Source organism: Sitodiplosis mosellana, unplaced genomic scaffold, assembly GCF_009176505.1.
Source record: "Sitodiplosis mosellana isolate CC-2019 unplaced genomic scaffold, AAFC_SMos_1.0 Smas_scaffold_30, whole genome shotgun sequence".
NCBI classification, from domain to species: Eukaryota; Metazoa; Arthropoda; class Insecta; order Diptera; family Cecidomyiidae; genus Sitodiplosis; species Sitodiplosis mosellana.
Window position 1 is genome coordinate 3,616,156 of NW_022595272.1, and position 19,536 is coordinate 3,635,691.

The window sequence follows — 19,536 nt, forward strand, 5'->3', positions numbered from 1 at the left end:
GTTGAATTATTGTACTCGTAAAAACAGAAGGCGATTGACTTTTCGGTAAATGTACAACTTTGAGCTAGTTTTACTCAGGCGTATCAGTAGACAAGTTTTTCCCGAAATACCGAATTGCATGGAAAACTTTTGCAAACAAAAACAATTGAAGGGCGAATACCAAATACTACATGGTCCGATCGCATTTGAGGATTGACATTCACTCCGTAGCATGGACACGCTTCAATTTATCTAATTGTTTTCATCATTTTACATAATTACCGAAGTCTAATTACTGCTGGCAAAATGCGGCCTCAATAGTTCCGAGCCAAATGACGCAGAGTATACTGGAAGCGTGCAACTGCCGCAAAAAAATGGACTGTGCAAATGTGGAGCACACGAGGTAGAGCCAAAATCATCAAATTGCATAATTAAGCGAGTACTTTGATTGCGGGCGAACAGAGGGGAAAAAAAATCCACAACAACAAAACACAACATCCAGCCGGACTGGACAGCAAAATGTTCGAAATGGTAATATACACACAAAATGTGAACATGGGTTTAACATCAATTCACTTGATTTATATGACTAAAGACCAACAGCATATTTCCAAAATCTCACCGACCGTTACATAAATTTTGGATTATCAAGTGTAATTTTAGCAGCTATTTTTGTGTGACATATTTTGTGATCAACTACATGTGTATGTTTTTACCATTTGTGAATGATTGCTACTTAAAATGGCTAAAACTACTTGCATGTTTCAACAAAAGTACTTGTTTTGTGTTGGCTAAAAATAGAAAATGTGATAGGATATGCCATCAAGCCATTAGAAAATTGACAAATTTCGAGTAAAACTTTATTCACATTTCTCTGGTGTAATATGTCAGCATTGGAAAACACTTGAAATCTGGAGCTATAACAGCACGCGACGACAATAACAAGCGGAGAAGAAAAAAACTTCGGGCTCGCGGACTAAATTGCTTAAATGGCATGTTGGCATCGATGTCATTTATAATTCAACATTTCAAAAAGTTACAAAACGGTAACTATGTTATTTCAATTCGACGTTTTTCGATTGTGTTGGATCGCGTGAAATAGTTTATTCATGCCCTCATACCTCATTTCTAATTGAAAGCTAAATGATGTTTTGACTCTGTGCTTACCATTCACTTTTTAATTGCAATCAATTTACATTTGGAATCGCATTGAAGCCAGAAACCTTTTCAAAGCTGCGGCAGCATCTTGTTTAGCGAAATACAATTCAACTAGTCTATTTGCCTAAGCTCATTTAATGCAGTCACTGTTACGCTAACAACAAAACAATTAACATCACACTTGTGATGGGGAAGCACAGCGAGAGATGCAGTCGAAACGAACAATTTACACTGTCAACAGTACTTTAGTGTTTTGTGTCAGTTTTGCCACTTTGTGCCAGCGGTTGAAACATTCAACGTAATGTTTGTCGGCAAACTAAATGCAATTGAATACAAATGCCAAATTGTAATAACGACTAACATAATCTGCCATTCGTTGACATTGTGGTTTTGATTATCTTGAACCAAAAACGAGAACATTCTTCTAGTCATTGGAAATTAAAATGAAAATCAAACAATTTTTAACAGTTTTTTGATCAAAACAGATGAGAAAAATATGTGTATCTATGTATATGTATATGTACATAAATCTAAATTGTTTCATTCACCAAAGCATCGTCGATAAATCATACATTTTGGAGATTGTGTCGCTGTCATGCAATTATCGCGTTGAAATAACAAGAATGTAGCGTTGCTCTCGTAATAAATGTGAAACGCTGAACAAAGATGTACAAAATCGAAGTACAAAGTTGATGTTGATGGTTGTGGTTTGCGATTAAGTTCAACGCAACGTACGAACAAGTGGATCTATTCATTCTGGAGTGTTTCCTCCCGGCAAAACGATGGAATGGGAGAAAAGTGTGTTTCAAGTAGTCTTGAATCGGTATGAATCGATATTTTCTCTCTGTTGCTACACGTTATTTTCGATCGTTTTTCTCTTCACATTCGCGATTTATTTGAAGTTTCGGTCGCATTGAAACGGCCTAGATGCTGTGCGTCACCATTTCAGACGAGATGTGTTCGCTTTCAATGCGGTCTCCGTCTATGTGAACACGAAACGATGCTGTTGCTGCTGCTTGTATTGAATTGTGAGTCTTCCAAATGTAACGATTGCATGTTGTTTGCTTATTTGTCTGAATTCTGATTGGCGTCGAAATAATTGATTACGATTTGTGTTTACATTGATTTTTAACTGTAATTGCGGCAAATCGAATGCTTTCAGCAAAAGGCCGACACATTTTATCGAATCCACTTCCAGGAGGATCTGAAAATTGTTCGGGTCAAAGTTTCTTTGAATAAAATTTCAACTATTCCGTCCAAAATGACCTTTCTCACAAATCACATCGCCGTCGAGATCTCGATGACGGATGGTGTTGTGTTACCTTGACATTCGAACACGATATTACACTGTGTATTATCAAGATTTAAAGTGCTTGTTGAACGGCACTTCTATGTATTCAATTAAATTCGTATCAGGAATGTTTCTGCTCGATGTTGTTTTTAGATTTATCATTTTTGTAATTCCATTCATCCATCTAGCGTTTAATGTGAATGGGAGAGAAAACGACGAAAGTTGATGTTATTTTTCTTTAAATAAATCTTACGTTTAAACACAATTGAATCATCACTTTATCTTTTCCATTTTTGTCACGTCAATCTTTTCTTTTTTCGCTGGCACATCGAGGCAACATCATATGCGCCTCAGTTGCATCGTTTTTCTTGTGCTTTCCAGTTTCCATGCCATACACGGAGCAATGATAAACGACTTAATTCGTTCGCTTTTAACCGTTTTTCTCGTTCAAAACAGCAGCAACGACGGCAACAGCATCAGAAGAATAAAAAATTCAACGAACAAGTCGACCGAAAACAATGTGGAAAGCAGTGCATCGAGTTAGTGATATCAGTTTCATACAGTGTATGTGTGTGTCTGTCGGTAAATGGCTGAAGATGAGGATGGCGTGTGGAAAATGCAAAAATAATGCCTAAACTTTTGTTCAAGGCAGACACAACGAGAGAGAGAGAGAGAGAGAGAGGGAGAGAGAGAGTGAGTGAAAATGGCTTAGTCGCTTTTGGTTGCTATGGCCGTTTTGTTTCGTATCGCGAATATTAAAATTTATACATAAAAATAGTTTTGAGTTTTGACGCGCTAACGAAAATGAATTGCACAAACAAATATTTGCTTTTTCACATCAATAACAATAATATTTAATAGATATTCAAGAGAGATGCGAAAGGGAGCCAGCCATAGTAGATCCACCGTTGCTGTAAAAAAAACAGTTGCAACAAGAGGCAAACCTGCGAGAAAAAGCAGAGACTGAGCGTGAAGAGAAAATTGGATCTTTGCATTCAATTGCAGTATATCTACATTTTATGAAAATCAACCAATGTTAGATATAAGACCCAAATGCATTATAATTCTATAATTCTATATTGCAAGCCCCGAACTCTTTGGGAAATTCGCTTTGAGTGGTTCGTCGCTCTGGTTCTCCCTTTCTCGTGTGCTCTTTCGCTCTTTCGCTCTCTTGGTGGTTTTCTTCTCTCCATCATCATCGGTGCATCATGAATGGTATGGTCTTTTGTACGACAGAAGAGAACTGAACCACAGAATGCAAAATGCATCCACACAACGCTCGTCACGTACATTTTTCATTTCTTCTGCCGTTTCTTTTTTGTTCACTTCTGAAGTACGGTGTGTGTGTGTATGCACCGAAAATGATATGAGTGAAGAGAATTAGTTGCTCAGGATGGGACCCAATGTGTATTCATGCATTACCAAGATGCTATCGATTCATATTCTCTTGCTACGGGTTGTTTTTTTTCTTTCTTGGTGTTGTTGCTATTCTTCTGCATATTCAACTGACTGCCACTGGTTCCTTCACCGAAATAACAATAACGATATAACATGCAATTTTCATCCATATTTTTTTCAATATTGGTTTTTCTTTTTTGCTGCTCCTAAATTTTTCATGCAATTCTCTTTTCCCTTCATCCTGTGTTCTCTTTCTGCAATTTCTTCTGATGATGTTGCCAGTCTGTTGTTGTTATAATCAATTTCAATAGAGACGAAATGAAGCGCACCACAACACAGTGCGCTAGAATACAAGCAAAAGCAACAGCCGAAGCAGAAGCATCACCGATTATGATTCAACCGAAATGAAGCTGAGGAGGATGCGTTGAATAGCTCAAGTTAACATTCGACGATATAAAAATGTTGTTGGTGTCGAATCGATTTGGAAAACTTTGAAATGTGTTATGGAAATAGAGTGCTCACACTGCATAACAATGTGAAATGGCTTGGCGCACGCGGGCCAATATATTATTTAGCAAAAATTTATTTATCCAGACCAAGATATTGGTAGCCGTGCGCTAGACTTCAATAGGTTCAACGATTAACGAACATTATAAGAGTGCAATGTTTTTTTTTGTTTTGTTTGTTGTTTGTGTATCTGACTTGTGCATCGTCTGTTTTTCTAGTTCATTGAACACATTTGCATCGATCACGTATCAAGGCTGGAAGCGAAGAGAAAGAAAAAATGTGCTGAAGGTATAACCTTTTGCGACGGCAAATCACCAGAATAATTATAAGACTCACCAGAGTCGAGAGCGATTTACCAACAACGGAATATGGACGGTAGCAGCACACGTGAAAACCATCTCGATGAAATAATTAATGAGATCGATATGTGTTACGATGGGATATGTGCATCCGTGGCAATTCCAATTTTCATCATTTTTCCAAAGTGCAATTTCATCACGCACAGGCCATTTCAATAAAAAATTAAAATTCATGCGAATACGCGTTCAATCGATCACACATACAGACACACAAAGTGAAGCGGGCGCATCGCAAAAAGCACATTGAATGAATAAACCCGATTAGATGAACCTGTTATTGTGCGTAATGTGACCTTTGTCGACCTGCAGCATACGTACACGCGCCAACCATATTCAACGCTATCATTTTAACCAATTCACATTAATAGAGTTCGCGCAACGTTTTGTTGCATTCGCCACGCTCAAACACTCGCAACAAATCGCAATCTCATTTGCATCCGACGGAGTTGGAGAATGAGAAAAAATTTCGCGACTAAAGTGCAAGCAGAACTAATCAGCTTCAATTCATTTTTATCGCTTCAGCATTGAGATCGGTTTCGATAAGTTCGTTCGTACGTTCGGTTGATTCAGTCTGGTGAATCTATTCAACGGTGTCTCTTGCCTGCTCTCGCTCGGTTCAGCGTGGCAATGGATCGATTTCAAGTCGATGATGATTTTTTTTTCTCTCGTCTACTCTTTCTTTTACGTTTATTAACATAACCATAATAACCTATGATTACGAATCAATTCATATTCGATGCCCGTTCGCCCATTGTGCTCTATCTAAGTAAGCGATTTCGTTGTTATAATGTATCAGTTTGTAGCTATTAGCATTGATTATCGTGTGTTATTCAAAGTGGATATGCGATATTCACGGATGGTAAAATTCGCTTCTGTTCTGGCAGCATTTTTTCTCGGTTCTGCCTTTTTCTTCCTCCTTATCCGCTCTTCGGGCTTTTTTTTATTCATTTTCTCTCTCTCTCTCTCTCGTTTATAGAGATGCTTGTGCACTTGCTTTGCTTCACTGGATTTAGATCGAAGCGAATTGATGCTGTTAAGAATGCGAATGGCACAAGATGAACGAGCAAACGAGCGCGCGCTCGTGAATTTGCAACAATAAAGATGTGCATAATCCGATCATCACTGTGAAAATAGACTTGCTATAATGTCAATGCAGGCAGTGAAAATTTCGACACACCGAATCAAGCAAGTATCAAATGGAAAATGATCGCACATTCGCACAAAGTGTGTGTTTACACTGTACAGTGTACACAGTTGCTATTGTGCTTGCATCGTTGAAACCAACGATTCCAATCGATTGATTGGCTTGGCTTGGATTGGATTGGATTTCGGTGTGTATGCTTTGATTATTTCGAATTGAACGCGAGCCATTGTGCATTGCGCGAAAGTGGGAATCAAAGCATTTGACTCGTTAAAAATCGTAACAAGATATCATCTCGCTCGTTTTCTCTCTCTCTCTCTCTCTCTCTCCCTCTCTCTCTCTCTCTCTCTCTCTCTCTCTCAATGTGTTGTTTTGTTTTCATTGTTCATCGATTTTTAGTCGAAAGAAACCGTTCTAAAATTTTTACACTGTTGCAAGTGAAAGGAGAGAGCAAGAGTGAGTGTTCGAAGAGTCAAAAGACACATGATGCGATTGTATCTGCGTTTGTTGTGAGCGCAGTACTGTTTCTGTTATGCTTTGAGAAGCAATCGATGAAAGTATGCTGCTGGTGATGCCACCACACAGCTACTGCTGCGCCCGATGTCATGCCACGGTCTATTGATTGTGTATGCACACGACGAAATGTAAACACCTTGAGCGATGAATTAACATCCCTGGCAATGGTGAAAAACATGCAAAACTGAGAAAACCGATCGACAAAATCCAATTGAGAATCCAGTTTGCATACACACGCATTTCTTGTACGTTTCTATCTCTCTCATGTATTTCTCGCTGCCCTCTGATTTCTCTGTGATGTTTCTTTTGACTCTCATACCATAAAAAAACTCGCAAATGATTTCCGGGGCTCTTGAAATCACAAACAAACACAATGAAACAACGTCGACTAAGCAACGCAACGCTATTAGATTGAAGTGAATCGATTATTTGTATTTCATCGTTTGTTTCTTTAGAAATTCATTGTGCTGAAAATGCGATGCACAAGATAATAAAGAAACAATAAATCACTTGCACACTGATTCATCGAGAGGCGTACGCTAGCGCGAGCACTCACACGCGTTGCTATTTTGATTGGTTTCGATCTTTTCTCTCTGTGTTCGGTCGCTCGCTTGCTGCTTGGCTGGCTCACCAAGAACAATATGTGAATAGAGAGTCGTAGCAAACTGAGTGACTGCGACGGCGACTCGAGTAATTCTCTTCGTCTTGGAATCAAATAATCAGGTATTGTGTATATGTCGGAAGGCAAACGATTTCATTGAAATAATAACAGCATCGACGGAGAGGATTTATTTATCGACGCTTGATTCCATCACATACACACACACACACAATGGCTTATGTGTCGATACATCATTTGCCAACAAATTGATCGAAAATTAATGTATCTATTTCGATTGAACGGTGTGTATGCATCTCGTAGCAACCGCAGCAGCAGCAGCAGCAGCTAGAGCATAAAACGTCTGTATCAACCAGTGAATTTATCACTCCTTTGATCTATCCAATTCTCTTTATTACGTACGAACTCACGACACACGTTCTTTAATGTTTCGAATCGATTCTACAAATTCCGACTGCAAACTGATTGAATGGTTGATGTTTTTTTTTCGTGTGTGTCGAGTGGCATAGCATGGCATTGGCAATGTGTGTTTTACTGCGGGCTGGGGCTCTTCTGCCACCGAATGATAATTAAATTGATTTGTTTGGTGTGCTCGGCTTTGGTTCGGTTCGGATTATTAAACACATGACCTTCTTGCTGTTTCTCACCTAATTTGCTATGTGACGTGCTATTTGCTTCGAATGCGTTTTTAATTGGCAATAAAACGTCGATGAAAAGTTCTCGACACGAATCGTCTGCCTTCGAACACGATCACATTACCCACGTATACTCTATACCGATGCAATTTCTGACGTGACAAAGACACAACGACCGAAATAAAGAGAGAACAGAAAAGAAGGAAGAATACCCCAACGCAATGAATATTTAATGTTGTAATGCATCATTGATCTGTTTCACGCACACGATGTTTTCGTTTTGGAAATGCCTTGTTACACTCAAACATGCAAAGCAAAATGTCGCTCTTTGATTCCAACCCAAGTCCTTCGGTTTCAATACACGAAAATACTTTGAAGCTGAAGAAAGTGTGACGAACTTTTTCGAGCTGTTGCTCGTTTTTTCTGCATCCGTTTTTAGTAGCCATGGAAAATTGATACATTGCAGTCAATCATACCGCAAAATTGTTATGCAAATTGTGTTCATGTTAGTGCCTTGCGATGCGGTTTTTAACTGCTGTTGCATTGAAATGCCACTGCATCAGAGCCTATATAGTAACATTTTGAGAAGCGCAAAGAGCGAGAGGCACTAGATGTGATTACAGAATATCATATTTTGCGGCGCTGATTGCATCAGCATCATTGTATTATACGCTACTTTGCGGTTAACGCTACATCAATGGCTTGAAACAAATCACTGAATCGATCGCAATCGACTCGGTGTACGGTATTAATTGCAGCTGCTGTTGGTGATTTTGCGTGAAATAATGCAATTTTACTCTTGCTCTTTCTCTTTTCGCCATATATTTGCCTTTGTATTGGTTTTGGTTTTTGTTTTTGTTTTTGTTTTTGGGTAACCAAGGATTTGATGGTTGAGACGATGCTACATCGTTTTTTTTTATTCATTTTCATCGAGGCTGGTTTGATCTCGTTATATTTCAATAAACCGATCGATTTCCAGTGATTTAAGAAAAAAAATAACCAGCAAAGAATTTCTCCATCTCTCGCATCAACATTCTGACAGTTCATATTGATATCGACGGCTTTTTCATGCAATGCATCGATTATGTTTCAATTTTAAACTTGATTGCTCGTCTATTTTCCTCCGTTTCTTTTTCTGGTTTACATCTGACATCCGACGAGTCTGTGTGTCTTTTTTTCCATCGAGTTTATTTGTGATTTGTGGGTTTGTTAAGTGTAAATGTGCTGCTCTTGATATTTAATACCATTTATTTCGATCGAAGAACAAAGAAACGTCTGTTAGAGACGAGAGCGATGATTTGTGATTTGTGATTTGTCTCTTGTTGAAAGGAAATTCTTCTTGGTTTTTGGCTTTTTGCTTGATACAGTTGCAAGATGTGACAGAGATTCTCCTTTCATTCGTGATATTATTGAACTGGCCGCTTGTTTTGAATTTCATGTCGGGCGAAAGAAGGACATCGAAAAAAGGACAAAACAACACGATTTCATCATACACTTTTAATGAAACCCAACAAGTGTTGAATGCCTTTATTGTTATTATTATTATTGATGTTATTGAAATGGTGTTCATATAGTCGGACAATGGCCGTGCACTCGGTTACATTTTATGCAGATTTTTCGATAATTTACGAATGCTCGTGACTTGTTTACATTTTTGGTCACACTCACTTCGCTCAGAGTTGATACATGAACACCAATTGAAATGAAGTGCTGGCCGTTAGTGACATCTGACATTCGTTGCAATCTCACTTTTCGTACAAACACTAGTCGTGGAAACGTGCTAAATAACCAGTCATTAACACTCCATCCAATAATACACATATGAGTGCGTGCCCAAGAGCACTGATCGACGCGCATCGCGGAAAACATGCATGTGACGAAACTCAGTGATTATTCGTGACACTATTCATTGATCATAAATAACTCTTCATTATGGGAGAAAATTAAAATGTTCAGAATTGATTTTGGTCTTTTGTAAACAAAGCGACATCTTTGTTTCTAGAAATTGGGAAAAACAAAAGAATTGTTTGAGCGTCCTCAAAAGTGCAAAATGACTATTGTTTCTTTTTTTCTACTTCATTGTTTTGAACACATTGGTATTTAAATTTTCTGTTGTTTCCAAACCATTTTCAATTTTAACTACACTGGCAGTTGCCTAATTACATTTCGATGAATTTCATTTAAAAAAAATTATTCGGTAGATTAAGTTTCGCTGAGCATGTCATGCGTTACGGTGGGCCAACCTATGAAAATTCGACGATTTTCCACATTCGATTTTAATTTGCTGTCAACAAATTGATTGAAATTTATATTTTTATTTTTTTTTTCACGCACCATCGACATCTTACGCGATCATACGTAACTTGAGCATTTGGTGGTTTCAGTGTATTCGTCATTTCTACGTGTGTGTGTGTGTTGCGATGGTCGTCGATTACGCAGCGGTTTCTTGAGAATTCGACGAATAAATGGTTTTCTAATTTCTTTTTAACATGTGTTTTGAAAACACATCGTTGTTTTCCCTCCATCACACCTGTTAGAAACATCGTTCGCGTCGCACTTACCTGCCTCAGCACCGCCATCAAATTATCCATGAACGCCGAAAATTACCTTCGAATGTTTTAATTCTAAGCTTGTTCCATTGCTTTTTTTTCAATTTTCTTCTGTTCCAAGCCAAGAATCAAGGCAGTGGATTCTGTTTCAAGTGGTTTTTTTGAAGGGAATTGTTTGCATACTTTCACTGTGCCGAAGAAAGTGTGTGTTTTTTGCACAAATTCAATTTTAACGCAATCGTTAAAATTATTATCTTTTGATTCTCGAGCGAATAAAGCATAAAATTCTCATGCGTTTATATTCGGAGCTGACGCAAATGGGCATGAATTAGAAAGTGTCTAATTACTCGCCGAACTAAAGTTTATTAAAATCTAATTAACTGGTAGCATCTCACAGAAGCTAAGAACAACGAAGTGAAATAATGCAAACGACCAAATATGATTTTGTTACATTACACTTACCTCTTTGAGTGAGAACGCGGCCGTCATATTTTGAATGCAGTGAACTTGTATATTGTTTCTCGTTTCTTCTTAAGGCTCTGAAATGAATGCGGAAAAATAGAAATTATCGTAATGGATTCAATTTAAAAGAAAAAGAAGAAAAAACATAATGTAGCAAGTGAAATCGATATTCACAGCAACGGAAAAAGTAAAAACAAAACAAACGAGTAAAAAACAATCACAAACAAAAAACCATAGACTTTTTCTAATAAAAGCCTTTCATCGCATTTAAAACATATTTATGGAAGTAAAAACGCGTTTTCCTTGAGACTCTCTTTGTTTATTTGTACCGGAATCAGTCATGTTTACTTGCTTTCGAATGCGAAAAGAATTAATTCTAAATGAGTGATAAGCATAAACAACATACTTGGCATTCTAGGCGAATATAATTAAGTGACCACTTAACCACCAAGCAGCAGCAGCAGCAATGGCATTTCGTGTCACATTGTACGAATCTAATATGCTGCAGTATTTATACACCTATTTAATTGATTTCGGATATGTCTTAAGTTTTTTTCTTCATCCCGGATTATCGCCAGTTCAATGGGTTCTCTCTTACGCTCTGGCTCAGTATATCGTGCTTGTGCTGTCATGTATGACGCTGTATGTGTGTATGGCGTCTGGTGACAACGATTAAGTCACACATCAACAATGTTGATTCAACATCATTGTAACAAATTGGATTACCAAGTGGAGAATTATCGCATTCGATGGTCTTAACAAGGTTGTAATGCTGAAAACATGTTCAAATGTGTAGAATTGAACGGTGACGATGACGATGACGACAGTTTTGCACTTTATTGACAGCCCACAACCACATTCAAGAAAAAGAAAACGCGATAAAAAATGTTGTGAAACGTAAATCTTTTAATTAAAAAAAAAGCGATGACTGTTTTCACGTTGGTTAAGTGATGATATTTAAAATGAGCGTTTCAGTGAAAAATGCTAACAATAGGCAATCAAAAGTGGTTTCAAGTTGAAGGGAACGAAATTGCTCAAAACGGTCATCATCGACAATTATACTGGGTGCACGGAGAGACTCAGAGTTTGCATGGCATAGACTAGATGAACGACATGGAAAAGGTTGGAATGGCAAAGGACGTATGAGACAGCTGAAAAGCAACCGCTTTCATTCTCTTTCTCTCTGTTCGTTTTTTGTACTGGGTTCCGTTGAAGTTCACCATCGACGAGTGTTATTTCAACCAGTCAACGACATATCCTAAATTTTTGCAACATATTTTTTTTTACAAAGCCCAACGATACCCAACCAATTTCCCTCAGTGAGAGTGTATAAATTAAGTCTATATGTGTAATTCACTTGACGTTTGAAAGCCAAGGAAAGTCAGCAATTTCTATCAAACGTTTGATTAAAATACTACGATGCAAGCTTCCATCAGATCGGTTTAATGAAAAAGGAAAAAATCCTCTTTCGATGGCATTCTCTCCACGCGATAGAACTGCGCTTCACAATGCAACAAAAAACAAGTTGTGGAATAATGTGTACAATTTTGTGCTGGTGAACAAAAGGTAAAATGGAAATATGTCTTATTGTTCTTATGCCCACTTGAAGTATTACTTGAAATGGCAGACAATGAGTGCAACATAATTTACTCATTGTTTTTTTTTTTGCTATGCTCTTTGTTTGTGTATTCTGTGCAATTTTTTGCGCTGCTGTTATTGCCGAGCCGATGAAAAAATTGAATATTGGTTGTGTTTGCATGAGCACGTCTGGTTTTAAGTTGAAATGCCAACATAATTGTATCCGTGTCGGTGTGAGTGGTTCTTTCATAAGGGTTAATAACGCTTCATACGGTGATGCCGTCCTAATTACAGCAAGTCGATTTGTCAGGCGTTGGCTTGTGCAACGGTTATTAACGAAACGACATTGTAAATATGTGCATACAATGTATGCACCGTTGATTTCGTCGTCATTACCATCAACGCCATCGATGTGGCCGTATTGTTGTTGGTGGTGTGTTGTGAGATTTCATGTTAAGTGACTTCAGATGCCGCTTTATGTGACGTTGTCATCTTTCACTCTATTCGACAGGCTACATGCAAAATGCATCACAAGTCATTATTAGCAAATAAATCTTTCAATCTGTCCTCCGTTGCCGCACAAAATGCTCTTCGTTAGCACTTTTTCGCACTCATCAATCGGAATATGTATTAGCAAATAGCTCAATATCTCAGAATGGAATGGTGATGGGAGGCTTTTTATCTAATATTTAATGATCACTTGTTTCGCTTTTAATTGAAGCAGTTGAGCGTGTTTTACACACGGCATGAAAAATGTTCGTGTCATTTGCATATTGAGCGCATTAGCAAAATTGGAATATTGCAATAAAGTGCTGCACGCTGGTGCATGTGTGTGTGTGTGTGTGCTGACGGCAACCGCATCATCCCTTCGAATGCAGAAATTGTTTTTCACACTCCATTTGATAAAGTAATATGTGATGCATGTTCCATATTATTTGTGCATTCATAAGCCTTGCTGTGCCGGAACTTGAATTCCGCTCTCTCATTCTCTCTGTAGCGATTTCAATTTCGATACATGTGCGGTGCACGGCCTCCCTTTCAATGACAATTACAAGTGTATCGAGTTACTCGGCCGTTTGCTAATAATTTACTTATTCGAAATCGAACGATTGAATTAGCCTCTAATATTGGCGATGATTAACCTGAACGCGTTCACAACATATCAGCCACAACCAACTTGCCAACCGACATATGCGAGCGACCGATTCAATTTGGCTGCATCGCTCGACGATGCTGATAATGAATGCGTAAACGGCAAATTGAAATCGAATTGAAAACACCGTAGGACATGGCGCAATCAAATATGGCCAGTTTCAACTTTGTGTGTGTGTGTGTGTGGAGAGTATCGAGACTTTAAGTCGCACCGCATTTGGAAATGAAACGAATGTGACTTCAAGCACATTATATTCAATAATTATGCTGTATTTTGTCGAAAATAGCGTTCAATCCTTTTTGATTATGCAATTTTAGCATTTTAACGATGCCAACTCTCGTGTCAAAGGGATATCTTTCCCAGTTTGTTGGCCAAACAATTCGAACTTCCATCGTTGCATTTTAATAACTCGATTTGGAATATGGAATGTCTGGGTGTCGGTTGATGGTAAAAATTGTCACGTTGATGGCGTTCCCGAATCGATTCGCATGAAGTGGACGTCGTTATCAATGTCAATTTGAAAAGTGGTCAACACAATGCCGTTCAGTTACTGTCAAAACCGAAAACGCGCACAATTCACGCACATTTCCATCAAATATGTAATGAAACCATTTTCATTTATGCATTTGGCTTTAATGTGGTGGGCGACATTGAGGAGACGAAGAGAACCGTTGAAATGATCTGTGCGAGAGAATAGTGCGATGCCGATGGTTCGAACGAATGCATTGTCCCATATTGTTAACGGAATGTGTGAGCCTTCATTTACATGTGCAAACATTTCCAGCTGGCGACGCAGCACATTAATCACAAATCGAAACAAAAACTTAGTCTCTCTCTCTCTCCCACTTTGAACCAAACTGTGCACGGTCGAAAGGTGTTCAATGCTCGAACATTCAACATCACATGAACGCATTCTAATGTACAAGGATGAAATGCACACATATTCTAATGGAGAATGAGAATTGTACCAGAAGAATCTGGTGCGTGCATTTAACAACTGATTCATTCAACTGGCGACGGTAATGCCATGAATGGATTTTCAGTGTTCAATGAGATGAACGCAGACGGAATTTATGGGCCGACTGAAAATTTATGCACACAACAAATACATTCATTGGTTTTGTTCGAAACGAGAAACCATGAGAGTGAAACTAAATTTACAAGTATTTCCACGTATATATATATATATCGGTGTCAATCTCCTGAATTTACCGAACTCACTTTGGCTGACCGAACGATTCAAAGTCACATTTCCGAAATGGAAAGTTGGAATTAGTGATTTATGCAAAATGAAATTTGATACGATAATCTTCATTACCATCAGCTTTTTCTCTTTGTGCATTCGATGAGATGCACAGTGTTGGATTTTACTTCTGAAGAACGACGAAAGCGTAATAATTCATTTTATAGTACATTAGTGTCGAGAGAAAGAGAGAAAAAACCCTGCTCACATGCGTTCGGCCATTGAAATTCGGAGAAAAGAGCGTCGAGTAATCGCATATTGTATTTCTGCTGTGTGGCTATTATCAATGCGCTCAAATGATGAACACGAATGCGGTCACTGGTGATAATAATGATTTCATGATGAAATTCGGTGGCCACATTTTCTCAAACTAAATCATAAGGTCGCCCACGCGTAAATATTCACATTGCATTTTCGAATGGCGATAGAAATTGGGCCGGAGATGGCTTTTCGAAAATGATGCCGTCAAAAATGTGAGTCTAAGCTATAACGCATGAGCTAAGCACAAAAACCGGTAGTCACATTTTCACATATAAACACTCTCGTTCACCGAAGAATGACTCGTTATCTTCTAAATTGCTTGCTTTGCCATCCACAATAACAATGAGCTATATTCCGAAGAAAAATTGTTTGACAACAATTATAATTCTCAAGGCTATAAACATGCTTAGCGCCCACACAATCGCACGCATTCATTCCCAAGCCCAACACCAAATACGGACGGAATGAAGAGAAACAGAGAGAAACACACGGAGAAAAAAAAAAATCAGAAATCGGACTGAACAGAAGCTTGTACCACTGATGAGATCAGACACTTCTCGTGTTCACGAGATCTATACGGCTACGCTGTTTATTATGCGTTTTGTTATGATTTGGAAATATTTAAACGAAGCGCTAACGACGTACTTTATGCTCTCTATTTGTGTGCTTTGACTTTTTCAATAGCAATGGAATTCACCTAATTTTCAAAGTGTACGCGAATCAAGCGCGTGGAATCAATTAATCAAATACCAAATAAAATGCTTGCGTTATTTGTTGCATAACGCCAAAAGCTACAGCTTTAACGATACTTTATGAGTAATGAGAGCAATATTGAATAATTCGTTTTCACAACTGATGATTTCGTGGTTCTGATTTTCGTTGTGATCAGTCCGACATTCATCCGTTGAATCGGCATCGACAAGCTAAAAGTTCTGTTTTGCTTGAAAATCGTGATCAAATCATTAGAAATGTTGTGACACTTTGTGATCGACTTGTTTTTCGAATCTGCTTTTTATTTAAAAGACAGCAAGAGAAATTACCCATTAAAATGACCAAAAACGATTCATCACTTTAACCGCCTTTTACTTTCTCAAAATAACCCATCCGGAAATTATGATTGTTTTGTTTTTGTGCTTTGTGAGGCTGAGCGTTTCTTTTTTTGCAAATACTTCTGCGTGTAACAAATTTGTCGACATTTTGTGTTGGTCGATCAATGTTGAAATTGCAATCGATACATTACTCGCGCGAGAACAATGATTCATTTGACAGATTGCCATTCGGGGTGTCATCTATTCCATTTTGAGGCCATAAAAATTCCAAACCAATAAATTAGAAAAGCGATTGGAATTTCACAAAAAGAAACTGCCCATGAAACTGGAGAAATTATCGAATAGCCCATTTTTTCTGTGTAACAAGATATGGAAAATGATCGTGGAAGAATCCAAAAAGTGGATTTTTATTCAAATGAAGCGTTGTGATTTACTGCGGGGAAAAATATGTCGAACAAACATTGGAGGTGCTTAGCATCAATAACGGCTACATTTAATGGAAGCGATAAATGGCCGAAAAAACTATTTCGATGTCATACTGACAACATTAGGTTTTTGTTTTAATATTTTTTTTTGCTGACGGTGTAAACACAAGAGACGACAACCGCGGCAGCAGCAAAAGCAGCAGGTTCAGGCGGTCAGTATCAAATTACATTGTTTTTAACACTAAAGGTGAGCGTTTTCATTTGCGTTGTTTTTTTTGCTTTGTCAAGATCCCAATCTTAATATCGTTTGAATGAGTCGAATTCAGTCGGTTACTGGCTGGCTGCCTACCTTCTCTTTCCTCCTTCGAGATGCTTTTTTATGATTAATTTAATTAAAATAAATCGCGTTAAAGTGTAAAAATATAAAGTTATTTGAATGGGAAAAAAATGCGATAAGCAATAAAATGAAATGAAATGGTGTTTTTATTAGGGAATATTTCAGTTTATGCTGGTTTTCGGGCCAGGTGCCACCTAATTTCGATGCGATCGCTAAAAATTGTGTTGGCTGATCATTTATATGTCGAACAACACCGAAAACTAGAGATTTATCGATTCATCGATCAATTCGATTCGGTAGTCAATTTTGATTCATAGACCATCTCAGAAATGCGCGTCTCCTAGAATGGGATTTCAGCACTCAACACTCGACAACAGCCAATGATTTATCATCGAAATTGTGAAACAAATATAGAAATAAGATTTATGGTCGAAAGTATCCATTTTTAAGCGAGCGATGACTTATCTCGGGAAACACACACACCGAAAAAAGAAGTCTGCATGATTGCCGCTTTAGTTGTGAGATAACAACACAGTTTGGAATCTTTGGCTCGTTTTATGATATGATAGAGCAAAATTAAAAGCGTGTTATGTGTGTCCGAGTGGGTTTGCGCTTGTTCATTCATCTGAATTATTTCACTGTAAGCTTGGTAAGCGTTTGCTTTTTCGCTTTTATAGTTTTATACCTCGTTGATTCCGGCAAATTGATGCAGCTTTTGTTTGGCTTCATTCTCTCTCTGTGTATGTTTTCTTCTCCGTTCGGATGGCTCACATTTGTGCCGGGTCAGTGCAAATATGTGCAATTGATTCAAATACACAAAACCAACGGATTAAAAGCCATTTATGCTCCATGAGCGCGACGATGCGTTAAGCATACTTTTACTTTACTTTTACGCAAAAGGAAACTTTTCGCTCATCTGTGGCAAATGCACTTTTTATCTCTGTATTTCATTTACATGCACTGCTTGCTACCACCGTCACTTTCGCAGCGAAAAAAAAACGAAACACACAATTTGAAGCGAATTTTTCAATTAATTTCAATTGATGCAGATCGACCATGAATCCTTTGAATGCGCGCGCCAAACAGCATCCGAATGCCTTGAAATTGAGGGAGAAATAACTTTTAACCGAATGTTCCAACCTCGAATGGGAATTCAAAATAGATATTTCATTATCGCGGACTTTTTTTTACCGCTCTCTGCCATTCATCATTGATTTCAAGGCAAAAGAATTCGGAAGCAAATTTCAAACTTCTTGAAATGTTACGCAAAACACAGAAAGAAATCGATGCAAAGACCGAATGTTAATTCAACCACATAGATTGAATGTGAAACCGAAGCACGTTTCAGCAACGAGAAGCCGAAACAAAAACAAATACATTCACAAAATGAGCCAATTAGCTGGTGAATTGTAAACGTTAACAGAAGAGAATTTTCTGTTTGTGGCAAGCCAAAGTGGGAAAAAATTGCTTGGAATTCAGCACCCGCTGCTTTTTTTCGCTCTCTCTCTCTCTCCAAACTATTGCTACCGTGTGCTCGATGGCTCGACAGCATCATGTCACTGGCCACACGAAAAATTAATTACATCGCCAATGTCAAAGCAAAACCCAAAAAGAAAATTAATTTTTTTTTCTTCTTCTTCTTCCGTTGTCGGTATGTGTGTGAAATGCAGAGTAATTACTATTGTTCTAGTCTGAGAATAAAATTCAACGTAAAGTGCAGGTACAAAAATCCACGTCGTTAACAGCCAACTAAAACTTTCTACACGAAAATTGTAAGATATAAAATCAATGGTTTAATGAACTTTTAGATGATGTTTCCCGCCATTTTCAAAGGCTTTGAATTACAATTTCAAGTTTTCAGCTGAAGAAAAATGGCTGAACAAGAAAAAAAAAACAGTTTCGCTAGCAAATTAATAACAATGTTTAATGAGCAAGAATAAAACGAGAGGAAAAAGTTTTGCAATTGCGCAACTATGCGGCGACTGAATGATGATTGAAGCATAAACAAATGCGATAAACTGCGAGGCGAATTTCTTGTATGAAAGGAGCTGAATTGGCCATCTTACTATTAGCTCATCACTTTCCACTGGAAAAAAAAGATGGACACAACAACGAGAGGAGCAAAAAATGAAGAAAACTTTGTAATTTTTTGATAGTATAGCAGAAAAAGGTGGAGTTAATTGAAACAGAAAATAATTCATTTTCAAAAGGCATCGTCGCAAAATTGCGAATTGAAACTCTTTCACAATTTTCGCTCGATTGTCTTGAAAGCATTGGAGGAGCCATAAAATCAAACCGAATCAATTACGATGAAATTGTTTATTATCGCTTGAGTAATTAAATTGAATTGATATTTTCAATGAAAATTTCATTTTCTTGTTTGAACAGCAAACTTTCTCTCACTTATTTCACCGATGTTTATGGTGACAAAATTGAACTATTTGCCAAGTGAAACTTGAAAAAGATGCTCATTAATAATTAGAGCCATAGTCTTGTTGCTTGAAAATTTGCATCATCGAATGTGTTTGCCTCCGTCAAACTCATTAGCGATTATTCGTATAAAGAGAAAAAGAAGGAAAAAAAACCTCAAGCGTTGATTTCATGCGCTCTCTGCATTGCTTTGTTGCTCATGAATTAAAAATCCCGGAATACGTGTGAATTCATGATGGGGCAACATGCAGCGCGCAACTAACCGCACGGAAAAATGACTTTGAATCAACATCTCACCGCATTGACGCCTTGCAAAATCCAGCCCGAGTGTTGTTTTTTTTTTCTCCATCCTCTTCGTCTTCTTCTTTTTCTTTCTAATTAATTGTGACTAAAAGTGACGATCCGTCTTTAGCGCTGTGTTCTTGTCACAACATACCGAGACTTCG

General features: G+C 37.9%; 1 protein-coding gene across 2 annotated transcripts in view; it reads right to left on the reverse strand.

The window, feature by feature from the left end:
• LOC129569021 (irregular chiasm C-roughest protein-like) overlaps window positions 1-19,536 on the reverse strand; it is a 112,106-nt gene that overhangs the window by 42,021 nt on the left and 50,549 nt on the right. For both annotated transcript variants that reach the window (XM_055447402.1, XM_055447404.1), the window contains exon 3: window positions 10,615-10,691. The gene's annotated coding sequence lies outside the window, so the exon portion shown is untranslated. The remainder of the gene's footprint in view (window positions 1-10,614; window positions 10,692-19,536) is intronic.